The sequence below is a fragment of the Pieris rapae genome, chromosome 23 (genome assembly GCF_905147795.1).
Source record: "Pieris rapae chromosome 23, ilPieRapa1.1, whole genome shotgun sequence".
NCBI lineage: Eukaryota > Metazoa > Arthropoda > Insecta > Lepidoptera > Pieridae > Pieris > Pieris rapae.
In genome coordinates this window covers 3,346,596-3,356,718 of record NC_059531.1, presented here as the reverse complement: position 1 = coordinate 3,356,718, position 10,123 = coordinate 3,346,596, and the positions used below count along the sequence as shown (strand labels likewise).

Sequence of the window (10,123 nt, the reverse complement as noted above, 5' to 3'; positions counted from 1 at the left end):
AATACTTAATTCAGACCAAGTATTTAGCTTAAGAAAATTGAATATACTGTGTGTTGGATATTATACTATTGTGTTTAGTACATCATGGTCAGTTAAAGTACCCGAGGCTTTTGGCAATAAAAAATACGATACTAGAAATATTATTGAGACAGAAATTAATTTGAGTATATATTAAAGTTCCTCACATCATATATATGTTATGCTATATTTACTGTATAAAACAAAAACCTGCGATTAAATCGAGTGGCGGAGAGTTTATTGCCAGTTCATTTCTACCGACCTACGCCCTTGATTTGGGAACTGGCAATAAATTTAAAATTAGAAACATTAAATATCTATTTCTTTTTTACGTTTATATCATAATTTTGTTACTTATATGAATAGATGATTTTGATTTCAGTTGATGTTTCTAACGTAGCTAAATATTACATAAATAGAGAACATAAATTAGTAAATATAAATGATACACAATTTTCCCGATATTATTATTTTTCAACAATGCGGATTAGATATCAGATAGAAACTTAATAATGCCTTTTTTAAATTTAAATTGATCAGCACACATAACGATATATCAAGCTCTGGATAAGTATTTATTTATTCGCGAAGAATTTAAATGAGAGGTGTCTGAACTCCTAGGTTGGTTTTTGCAGAGGGTATTTGAAAAATTCTGCTGATTTTGAGCATTAGCAATGAATATGAATGAAAGGTTTAAAGACTTTTATTCATATCAATAGTTACTTACATGAGAACTTATGTGCTAAAGATATAATTTATCACGTCGTGGGTCATTGAAGATGAGTTAGCGAAGACTTGGGTGGACTTTTTCTCGAAGCCGACTTAGATACCTACAAAAATTAATGGAAAGAATCACCCGTTTAATAACCTAAAAAAAGGCTTTTTTATCCTAATCAGTAATCTTGGCTTTATCAGATTTTATGACAATTAGTGAACGCAAATCCAATATATTTTTATTTTCCTCATTGTAAATCAGACTGCAGCATGTTTCAAATAAACTAACACTGTCGTCTGCACTATGCAATTGTCAAACAACTTCCCCAACTTGAATAACGATTTACGACAAGTAAAAACGCGTAATTTAGGGAGCTATGTTTTAAATTTATTTTGCGTATCCCCTCCGTAATCTTTCCCATGCCTCCCGGGGTGTGCTGATGATGAGTTATGAGGAATACCGGAAGTTGCCCTCTACGCGTCGCCGTCCCGCCCTACTTCCGATACCAATCGCCTTTCGCTTACATTGCACGTCATAATTTATTGACAACAAAAATCTTACTTGGAATTCAATTGTGTTTGCGTTTCATGTTATTATATAAATCTTTGAAGGGTTCTTAGTTACTTTTACACGTTTGATACTGTTAAAAATATTAATTCAAGCCCATAATTTAGCATTTAAACAAATCAGTAAATAACATGACCTTGGAAATTATAGACAAAATGGCGGATGTAAAACAGCTGTGTACATTTATTTTCTGTTACGTACCATCTTTTTCTTGTCACTACTACGGTTTATTCGAAGCCATTAATAACAAAAATATATAATAACGATAGCAATGATAGTAATAATTCTATAACAATTAATTACATTCTAATTCTCAATGTAATAGTTAATTAATTACATTTTATTTTTATTTTTTATTTTCTTTTAATTTTAATTACAAAAAATATTATATATTTTAGAATTTATATTGAGTTTTTTTTATTAATTTTATAAATTCTCTAATTTGAAATAAATTCTCTAATCTCCATACTGTTGCATACCTATATAGTAGATTATTTTTCGTTAAATAAGGTAATTTTTTAAATGTAATTGAGATAATCCTTTTGGAGTAAAGCCTCATGTTCCGTGGGTGTCAAGTACAAGTGGTAGTGCCGAAGACACCAGAGTTGGTTCTGTGAAATACGATTAGGTACTTAGTTAATACGAAAGTAGGTACACTGCCACAGAGACCAAATTTTAAAACTCGTTAGTTTTCTATCTATTAATTTTTATAACTATGTAAGTTAAGCAAGAAGTATGTAAGTTAAGAGGAGTGTTGGCCTAGTGGCTTCAGCGTGCGACTCTCACACCTGAGGTCGTAGGTTCGAGCCCCGGCTGTGCATTAATGGAGTTTTTCTATGTGCGCATTTAACATTTGCTCGAATGGTGAAGGAAAACATCGTGAGGAAATCGACATGTCTTAGACCCAAAAAGTCGACGACGTGTGTCAGGCACTGTAGGCTTACCACCTACTTGCCTATTAGATTTAAAAATGATCATGAAACAGATGCAGAAATCTGTTTCAGACCGAGCCATATTAGTTAAGAATGTACTTTAACGACTTTATTTGGAAAGATTTATGATTTTCTACTAGCCCGAGATAACAGGTATTTAGAAATACTAAGAGCCTGTTTCACAATGTCCGGATAAGTTCCAAATAAGCTATTTACCTATTACTTAGTTGTAGGATAAACAGCATTCATGAAAAGTGAAGTTTATTAAATTTATGTGTTGCATAGCTATTTGGTACTATATCCATACATTGTGAAACAGGCCCAAATATTTCATTTTGACTTTCATGTGACAGAGAGTTTCCAATTCATTAATGAATCCGCGATCATATTTAACAGAGCATTAAACGGGCTCACCAAGTATACTCAGGGGTTATGGACGCGTGTCCGACGTAACAATATTCATAAACAACAATGCATGGATGATTTGGCCACGTGGCGACACGTGATTTGAGACCACAGCTTCACTTATAACGAAATATTGTCTATATATTGTTTTTTTTTTATAGAACCGGGGGCAAACGGGCAGGAGGCTCACCTGATGTTAAGTGATACCGCCGCCCATGGATACTCTCAATGCCAGAGGGCTCGCGAGTGCGTTGCCGACCTTTTAAGAATTGGTACGCTTGTTAATAAGCATTCTATAAAAATACTAGCTGCCCCCGCGAACTTCGTTTCTCTAATGCCTAGTCTAGCTTTTAGTACACTAACATTGAACTTTTTGCTACGCTACTCTAGTGACAAACCTCAAACTCCTTAAGTATCAAATAAAAAATTGGGGATAATTTATAAGTGATACCTGTAGGTATATGGGATAGGATACATCTTGGATTGTAAACTATTTTTTACTTTTTTATTTATTTTATACTATTTAGTAAATAATTTAATTTTTAATTACTCATTAGTCTTAAGTTCGTAATGATATATTTTATGAGCAAAGACAATTATAAACAAAAATTTTGTGAAAATAGTAGATATTATAATTATATGTATTTAATATTTTAGTTTTTCGTCCCGTTCAGTTAATATGGAATTATAATTAGTCTTAAGTTAGGTTAGATCGTAATGACAATGACAGAGACAATTTATTTTATTTTTATACATAGTGGCAATAGTTATAAATTTATGCCAGTTTCAAGTAAAAGTTAATTTTTTTTAAATTTTTTTTATGAAAAAAAATATATACATCAAAAACCAAGGGAAAAACTAGTAAAAACATAATATTTACATAAATATTAAATCTTACTATTATTATTTCTTATGAAAGAAGATCATACAATATACATATAATACAATAAAGGATAAAGCAAAAGCTAGATATTCAAGATTTTTTTATACGCTTCGAAACTAGACAATAATATATTATATAAGATGAGTAAATTTATATTTATTAACTTCTAACAATAAGATAAAACGAAGTACAATTTCAAAAAAATCGCAATAATTATTTTAATTCGTACAGAAACATTAACGATTTATAAATATAAAAAATAAAACGTTTCGACGAGGATGGGATTCGAACCCACGCGTGCAGAGCACATTGGATTAGCAGTCCAACGCCTTAACCACTCGGCCACCTCGTCTTGCGCAAGCGATCTGAATTTTTTTATAACAATACTTTTTTCTATCATATGATAATATTTGATAAAATTATAATACGATTAATATATATAATAAGTATTTTATCATTATGATTATATCTCTTTTGAATCATAGGACTTCTAAATTAAATTTTGGCGCCATTAACATTAAAAAAAGTTTTCCCGCTAAAATGCCCGATGCCGTTATTTCGTCAAAAATATTTTAAGTCTTTAAATTACCTACATAATTTGTTACTTATTACGGAAACCTAAATTAATTAAAAACGTTAAATATTCAAACTATCAAAATCGTGAACTCATTTTATAGTTGAAATAAACATAATTATAATACGGTTAACATTTACGTCCAACAACTTATGTCACATAAATCATTTTATTATGGCAACACTACAAATTATAAAAATTTGAATAAAGAATTTATTTTGACATAATTTTACTAATCCGCAGATGGCGAGTCACTAATAGTATAATTATGAAGATGAGTTAATTAAATAGCCTCTTGGCCTTGAGATACAGCCACGCGTTTATTATTTATCGCTCGGTAAAAGTTAATATCGCTTTAAAAAAAATTTAAAGGTAAAAACTGTATGACTATTTTTTAACAAGCGGCACAGACATTAGACCTATATCTTCGCGTGTCACAAAAGGCAGATTACCTACATGCTTATTAAAAAAAAAATATCACAAAATAGAAATCTACGGCCAAGATCGTAGCGTAGTTTTGAGCCAATGTACTAACACCTGAATTGTGTGTGTGTGAAAATGATATCTCTCTGTACATTCTACTGCGGAGAAATGAATATTAAATATCTTGTGCCTCGGGGTTACATCTCCTTTAATTGGTTCACATATAATATATCTATATCATAATTTATATATACGTGCCAACATTTTTTAAATATTAAATATATAGTGAGATTGACATGATTAACGACACCTTATTATAGTATTATTTAAATTAATATAAATAATACAGAATATTCTACAATGAATACATATTATTCACAAAAACAACTCATTTATTACCTAGCTTCATGTCACAATTGAACGCCAAGTATAATGACGTCTAAATATAGAATAAAACAACATTTCTCTATAGACACATTCTTAAATGGTCAAAGGTCGAACTAAGTATGTATTACGGAGTTTCTATTTGCGCAAATTCTGTGGCATATTCAAATTTTGGCGCCATTCAAATAGATTTGTTTGGTTTGTCCTTGAATTTAAAACGATAAATATAGGGTATAGAAAAATATATGAATTTATTTATATTATTAACTGAACTGTTTGACAACTTCAATGATAAATCATGTTCTTAGACATTGCAGACATTAGCTAGGGTCAAAAAATTGGGAATATATTAATTAGGATTTATAAATAATTAGACAATTTTAAAATAATATTTAATTTTCGACATCGCCATATAACGTATTTAATTGACTTTAATTGTTTTCTTTCCATATATGTAATTCCTCTAACCCGGAAAAAGATCGATTATTACCATGCATAATTCATAATTCACAAATATTGTATATTTTTTAATAGTATTCAGGATAACTGTGGAACTATAATTATTTAGCAGTGACACCAAATTGACGACAGTTATCTTTGTGCACAGACTATATAGAGTTTACGTGTATTATGAACTAAAGAAATGAGTTATATCGAAATATTTGTCATTTACATAGTTAACAGGTTGCAGCTGCATATTATATCCAAAACGCATATTTATTAACAAGTCCGCCGGTAAAATCTTATTGATTTATTTACAACAACACGGCGTTGAGTGACCACGCGTAGCGACAACGATAATCTGCGCGTACAAATCACTTTGATGACGTTATACACTGAAACGCGCTTATGAATGCCTCTAAGAATATAAAACTTCTTCAACTTAGCGACTAGGGTCGGTAGTAGACTGGTCGAAGATTATCCCTTTAGGTTGAACAGTACACCATCTTTGCTTTCACTGACTACGTTCCTAACATACCTCTCTATATTGCGAATTTAATGTTTAAACAACTTTATTTCTCATTACAAAAAGAAAAATATTTTATTTACATGAGAAACTTAATATTATATATACGAGCGAGATACACGTCGCCATTAGCCGTACCAATTTTAGTCAATTATGTTCAATCTAACATGCATCTTTACTGCCTTTTTGAATTTTTCAAACACACCAATATTGCGAATTTGAGATGGTAATTGATTAAATAATTGCACACTCTCATACCGAATAGATAAAGAATTTATATACAATATATCGGACAGCAAAGATATGCATGTATTGTTTTTTTACAGATGATACCAAGACAAGGCGCCATAACCGAACCGACAAATGACAAATAACTTCAAAAATTAAAGTACACGAATACCAACATAAAATAAAAATGTCAAAAATTTAAATTAAGGATTAAAATATTCAAATTTAGTGCGCGTCCCGGTCGCGCTCGTAGCGTCGTAACTGCCTGCGCCTGCGTCGCCGGAGCCTGTAGAACATTTTACGAGTATGGAGGAGACTTTTTATTCGTGTTATACTTTTCAGAAGTACAAAAAAATAATTAAAAACAATAGACTTTTTTCAATGAATCGTAAATTATCATTTTTTATAGAACAATACACGAGGAGACTCATCTGATGCTACTGTCTTCTGACACGCAAGTGCGTTGTTGGCCTTTAAATTTTTTTAATAGCAATATAAGCAATTCTTGTATATAGATATATATAATTGAAATCTCGGAATCGGCTCCAACGATTCTCATGAAATTTATTAAACGGGGGGTTTCGGGGACTATAAATCGATCTAGCTAGGAATCATTTCTAGAAAATGTCGTTTTATTTTTTATTATTCTGTCGGTACGATCGAAAAATATTATTCATGAATCATCATTTTATTAGTATGTAATTCGTACTTAATTTTTTTTTCAAAAACACAATTTATATTAAATATATTTATATAAAAAATACCGAGTACAGCTCGATCATCCAGGTACTTATCTATTAATTGCTATAATAAAAAAAGCCTCTTCCACACTGATCACGTTACCCGAATACTATAAATTAATGGTCAACGCAAGAAATTTTAAATATTTGAAAGAGGCATTTAGAAAAAATCAAAAGTCCCAGGATAATATATTACATAAAATAAATAATACAATCATAAAGTCGTTATAAATGTAGTGTTTATAAAACGTAATCGGGGCTTTATGGTTCATATATTTGTGTTTGTGACCCATCAACCAGACAGGGCTATTATCGTTCTGGTGAAGGACAATTTGTATTAATTAAATGAGACTAAACAAATATTTAGTTTGGAATTCCTAGATAACAAGATATATCACAGGGTATGACAGCGCTAAGTATCACTTTCATTTGTCAAACACGCATTGGATTTGGACAACCGAGTTCGTTTGTAATTACTAACGCCCGATCCCAATAGTTATTCTACGATTGTTTTCAATCTGATATCAGACCGTGACAGGCGTTAATCTCCATTCCAATAATAAATCCTATGAAGACAATTCATTTTTGGCGACGCATAGAATGCAATCTCTTCGCTCTTTACTCATATTTGATAATCAATATAAACCAAATAAAGTAAATAAAACCGTACATATAATATTAAAATATACATGTTTACGTTTAAAACATTAAATAGCTTTTTAATTATTTTAAATTTGTGTAAGTTATAATCTTAAGTTGACCTGTCATTTTCATACAAATGTCTATTCACATACACCGATCCGACCTACCATAGATAGCTTGTGATGACAGACGGCTATTACAATCCGTCGAATGGTTATTGGCACACTTTAACAATATTTGGATTAAGATGTATATCTCAGATCGTGGTCACTTGGTCACGAAGTTAAAAACCATTTTTTCATAGAGGTAACACATTGTACACTTATCAACGTCAACAAAGAAATATATATCAAATGCTCCTAATTTTAGATTTACTGCCAGTTCTAAAATCCAGTGCATAGAACGAAAGAGAAGAACTGTGTGTGATTGTTTAATCGGAATAATGTAACCTTTATTATAATACTCAAATGCAATAAGTATTTGTTTTTTTAATGTATAGTATTAAAATTAGTATCCAGGTATTTCTGATAATGACAGGTCATAATTCTCACCCCCGTGCCTGCGTCAGACAGGCGACCTTTGTGCGCTAATACTGTATCGGTGGAGTCTGGCTCAGACGTACCCCACACAGTTTATGCGATAATAAAGCTTTTACGATTAGAAACTTTTTTCGGAACACAATTAACTGGAACTAAATATATTTAAACTATGCATGTACTGTTAGTGATGCAGATGGAAGTTGGTTGGTTGGTGGTTGGCTTGATAGGTACAGAGTGGAAAAGGACCTTAAAAGCCTGGAATCAATCCTAAATATAGTTGGAACATTTTGATTTTAAAACAGTTAATTTTTTTTTTAAAGTACATAAAATTAACAACATAACTATAAAATTGCAATAATAAAAATACATACATATATAAAGCTATGTTAAAAACGAATAAATATGTATTTACAAAAGAGGTATTATATATAACTGAGAACGAGAGTGTAAGAAATTTTTACTATTCAATAGTCACAAAATGCATGTTGTAACATCAATGCGAGCTACCTGCACTTCTGTAAATAATATTGTACATATTGTTAGAAAATTTTATTTTTATTTTATATAGCTTATCTTTTTTTTTATTTAGAACAGGGGGCAAACGGGCAGGAGGCTCACCTGATGTCAAGTGATACCGCCGCCCATGGACACTCTCAGTGCCAGAGGGCTCGCAAGTGCGTTGCCGGCCTTCTAAGAATTGGTACGCTCTTTTCTTGAAGGACCCTAAGTCGAATTGGTTTGGAAATACTTCAGTCTTATATATATATATCTTATATATCTTCAAATAATTTCATAACACATGTAAATAACTAACCAAGTCGTAATTCTTTGAGAAATAAAGTATCTTTGAACCAAAAATTTGTTTGTTTTTTTTGATTTGTTCGTTTGTCTCGCTAAAACTCGAGGATGGCTGGACCAATTTGGCTAAATATTGTCTATGGTCTGTGGAAGTTCAGGAAAGGTTTAAACAGTGGCAATCATAAATAATAATATATAAAATTACCCTTCAGAAATTAGTGTTTCCTAGGTATGGTATCAGGTCCGATATCTTTGATTTACAAATGTTAAATTAAGTATCGACTCAAATATATGTAGGTGATACGAAGTTCATCGAGTCATCTAGTAAGTAATAATAATATTTATTTATTTATTTCAGAAATGCACACATAAATATTATAACTAGCCACACTTGGTGTGATAAAAAAATATGTTTGTTTTGGAATATGAAATATAGGTATAACTTATTCCACGTCATTAAATTTGTCACAAAATCTCTACGCATCGGCAAAGAAGACAGAGGGTGTAGGCCGAGAGAAAAAACCGGCGTAAAAAACTCTCGGTACTCTTTTAAATCAGCCAATCATCAAACAACACTTATTTTCAAACAAATATTGCAAATTAAATACAGCGTTCACCCTTTTAATAGCTAGACTAATTATTTGCCAGCTGTCAGCTCTCTGGTCTCCACTGATAACGACTACCTTTTTGATATTTCCTTAAAAAGCCTTATAGCGGCCCCACTGACCAAGAGTAACGATACCGAATGGGACAGAATCATATTCGGGACCTAATCCCCTTGCATGGTTTAGCTTTTTCAAGGAAGTGTGTTTTGAAAACAATGGCTTTTGATATTATAAATAATTGTATTTCAGTAACATACTTTGCCGTAAAATCTAACAAATTTTATTTATTTATTCACACTTCGTTGCTAGAAATAAACACAAATAACACAATATATATAAATTACAAGGGATGCAACGGGTGGCCTTATCGCTAACAAGCGATCTCTTCCAGGCAAGCCTAGTAAGAAAAAAAAAACAATAAATAAAAAAATGATTTATTAATATATTCTGTAACTGTATGAATTATAAAAAAAATATGTGGGTGTTTAATTAGTAATACATATTTGCCCGTTTTTTTAATAACAAACGAAATCTTCATTCTCTCGCTGAAAGCAAAAGCGAGGTTGAGGTGAAGGCAAGATGGTATTGATTGCCACGCCCCCCGCGGCCCGTTACCTAGCAACCGAATTCACAGAATTCCTTCAGTTGAAATGTTTAAGATATATTGTAGATTTGCTGTAACTTTTTCGTCGCGACAACACGT

The 10,123-nt window shown here is 31.3% G+C and overlaps 1 non-coding gene across 1 annotated transcript; it reads right to left on the bottom strand.

Moving 5' to 3' along the window:
* Window positions 1-3,790: 3,790 nt before the first annotated feature.
* On the bottom strand, window positions 3,791-3,872 carry Trnas-gcu. The gene has a single exon. It is a non-coding gene; the product is annotated as a tRNA-Ser (tRNA).
* Window positions 3,873-10,123: the final 6,251 nt, after the last annotated feature.